Genomic DNA, 3,884 nt, shown 5'->3' with positions numbered 1-3,884 from the left:
CTGGGCCTCCATGAACTGAAAAAGTGGGCAGTCCCATGGCTGGTTTAGAATTTCGGATGGGAGATCCTGGAGGCCCAGGGGCAGGGGCAAGTTAGATTATCTCCTTGGAGGAGCACAGGGGTCTCTGGCTCATGGGCTTCTAGGTTAGCTCCCACTCAATGTGGCCACCCTGTGCCGGTGTCACAGACAAAACAAGGGAGGGTACCCCTTCTCAGAAGGTGGCCATTCAGATGTCTCCCTGACCGCCCACCTCTTCTGCCTGCTGGGGCAGGACCTGACTGGGGTTGGCCCCGGGGCCTTACCTTGTCTGGACGCCGTCCTGGTGAGTTGGTCTGTCTCTCCACTGAGTCCAGTTGGGGTTCAATCACCCGGGAGATAGGAATGCTGCTCATGAAGGAGGACCTGGAATACTGTTGGGTGGCACACTGCACGATTTGGTTAAAGGCTCCCCAGCTCCCGGGGCCAACCCCAGTCAGGTCCTGCCCCAGCAGGCGGAAGAGGGGACTGATCACCCCCTTAGAGAGACTCTCCTGGTCAGAAGCTGTGCCTGACTGGAGCAGTAGTCCTAGTGCTCCAGATTGGAAGCAGAGGAACCTCTTGCTTGGGTGGAGCAACTGTGAGGAATAGCCGATTGAAAGTTGTGCTTGATGGAGCTACTGGTTAGGGACTCCCAGGGAGTGGGAGGCATTGTGATAACCTCTGAGTGCATGTGGGAGTGAATGAGTGACCTGATTCATTTGTGCTTCAGGTTCAAGTTTGTGGCTCCACAGCCTCAGTGGCTATGGAGTCTGAGTGGGTCCTAATCTGCAGTTCCGTGGTGACCTCGTGTGGCTTTCAGCTAGAGCAAACTCTGAGGCTTCTCTTCCCTCCCTGTGAGTTCAATCCAAGTCCGGGGCTTATATGAACCAGCCAATCGCTAAGAGGCACCTAAACTCCCGAGAGGGGGGCGGTCAGGCAGACATCTGAATGGCCACCTTCTGAGAAGGGGTACCCTCCCTTGTTTTGTCTGTGACACCAGCACAGGGTGGCCACATGGAGTGGGAGCTAACCTAGAAGCCCATGAGCCAGAGACCCCTGTGCTCCTCCAAGGAGATAATCTAACTTGCCCCTGCCCCTGGGCCTCCAGGATCTCCCATCCCAGATTCTAAATGGGCTGCAGGACCACCCATTTTTTTGCAGCTCATGGAGGCCCAGAATCAGAGTCGGGGAGAGTTTCCCAAATGTTGAGTGCAGCCCCAGTTGGAAGTTCCTCTATTGGAACATCTATTTTTCCACAAGCCCGTCATCCCCGTCTCCTGCTACATCAGTTCATGGTATAGGGAGGTTGGGGTATGAAGTCACCTGTCCTTTGCCCAAAAATTAGAACTTGTCTGAGAGTGCCTTCCTGAGGCCTAGGGCCAGATGGATCAGAGACCCTTGCAACAAAGCCGGTGTTCTCCCCGGCTATTGAGTGAGCTGAGTGGGAGCTGTTTTGCTTTCAGGAGTGGCAGAGGCAGTGCTCCAGGGGATACCACTCATGAGGATGAAAGAGGTCTCATAAAATCAGATCATAGGTGAGATCCACAGAAAAGCACCATGGGCTCATCCAAATCAAAACCCTCAATCCTAGACTGTACGGTCAAAAATTTTAAAAAAGAGTTTCTCAGGAGACAATGGGACTGAAATGACTCCAGGAAAGCTCTGCACTTTGTGCGAACTCAAGCTCGAATGGCCAGCATTCAATGTGGGTTGGCCTTCAGAGGGCACTCTTGATTTATCAAAGGTCCAAGCAGTGTACCAAGTAGTCACTGGGACACCAGGACATCCTGATCGATTCCCATATATTGACTCTTGGCTCCAGATTTCTCGGATCTTGCCCCCTTGGGTCCAGTTCTGCACTAATGGGAAGGGACAGGGTAGGATTTTTGTGGTCCGAACATCTGGAAAGGAGAAAAGTGAGACTACTAAGCCAATCCTCCAAGGAGACTCAGGGGATGAACCCCTGATGCCCCTGCCATATGTATCAACACCTCCTCCACCTTCAGCTCAGCCTCCACCCAATCACCTTCCAGAAAGCCCACCTCCATCTGTGTCCCCACCACATCGACCACTATGGACTCTGAGCCCGGAGCTGGTAGGCAGATGGCTCCAATCTGCTCAGCAATCTACCCAGCCAGCTGCAGCTCTCCAAGTGCCCTTGTGAGAAATTCAGGGCCCCCAACAAGTGAGTGAAGATGGTTCTGTACAGCTGGGTCAGGCCATTCTCTTCTGCCAACTGTTCAGCACAGCCAATCTCTTAAATTGGAGACACCACACCACAGCATATTCTGAGAAGACGCAGGCCATGATCAACCTCTTGGAATCGGTCTTCCAAACCCATCAGCCAACTTGGGATGATATCCACCACCTCCTCCTAACCCTCTTCAACACCAGAGAGAGGAGGCACATTTTGGCTGGGGCCAGGAAGTGGCCCCAAGGATAGGCCCCTGCTGGCACCGTTTATATAGAAGGATGAGCACAAACTGCAGCCCCTGAAGCTAAGCCAGAGTGGGACTTTAACACACTAGAAGACCAGGGTGTGCTGCGCTATTACTGTGATGCCATCCTACAGGGGCTCAGAGCTGGGGCCAAGAAGCCAATCAATATGTCCAAAACTACCATGGTGATTCAAAAGGCAGATGAGCCACCAGGGGACTTCTATGAGAGACTGTGTGAGGCTTTCTGAACCTACACTCCCTTTGACCCAGAAGCCCCTGAAAATATACAGATGGTCAATGCTGCCTTCATGGCCCAATTGTACACAGATATTCAACAAAAGCTCCAGCAGCTAGAAGGGCTTGCTGGAATGAACACCACCCAGCTACTAGAGGTGGCTAACAAGGTTTTTGTGAATTGAGACTAGGAGGACCATTGAGAAGCTGATAAACAGATGAAGCAGAAGGCATCCCTGCTAGCAGCAGCACTCGGGGGGCCAGACCCCAGCAGGCAGCCTGCACCACCACGCAAAGGAGGCATGAGAAGAAGACTACCGCTAAAACAAGATCAATGAGCATCCTGCAAGGAGATCGGTCACTGGAAGAATGAGTGCCCACAGCGAAAGGAGGTAAGAGACCAACTGGGGTAAAGGGCCCCATCTGACAAGAGGAAGTACAGGCCCGAGCCAGTCACCCATGACCTTGTCAGTCTAGCCAGAACAGACTCTGATTAGGGAAGACCGGGCTCCCTGCTCCTGAGCCCCTGGAGCCCAGTCAAGGTGATGGTGGGGGGTCAGCCCATAAAACTTATGGTGGACATGTGTGCAGAGCATTCAGTGGTGGCCACACCCATGCCCCCCCCCGCCCGAGATGAAAAGTGACTATTGCTTGTGGCACAGGAGCACAAACAAACCATCCATTTTGCTGGCCTTGGACCTGTCAACTTTGAGGCCATCTGGTGACACATGAGTCCCTGTATTTGCCAGAATGTCCCATCCCCTTATTTGGAAGAGATCTCCTGACTAATATAGGAGCCCAAATAACATTCACCCCTGGGGGGCCAACTAGCCTAAGCTTCAAGGATAAGGGAACATTGCTAATGGCAGTTACAGTACCCAGAGAGGATGAATGGTGACTCTATTGCTCAGAGAAGAGCTACACGAACCTGGAAAGCCTACTAGAAGAGTTCTCTAAGGAATGGGCAGAGAAAGGGCCTTCCCCGGGATGGCTAAGAACCAGGCACCTATCACAGTGGACCTGAAACTCGGGAGCACCCCAGTCAGACAAAGACAGTACCCCGTCCCCCAGGAAGCACCCCTGGGGATTCAGAATCACATCTGATGACTTCAAGATGCTGGAATATTGATAGACTGTCAATCATCGTGGAACACACCACTACTGCCAGTCAGGAAGTCCAAAGGTAAAGATTAC

Source organism: Sus scrofa, chromosome Y, assembly GCF_054392235.1.
Source record: "Sus scrofa isolate SSC_HxYL_T2T_F1_AM1 chromosome Y, Sscrofa_HxYL_maternal_Yorkshire_Landrace_v2.0, whole genome shotgun sequence".
Lineage (NCBI taxonomy): Eukaryota > Metazoa > Chordata > Mammalia > Artiodactyla > Suidae > Sus > Sus scrofa.
The sequence above is the reverse complement of the archived record's forward strand: the minus strand, read 5'-3'. Positions refer to the sequence as shown.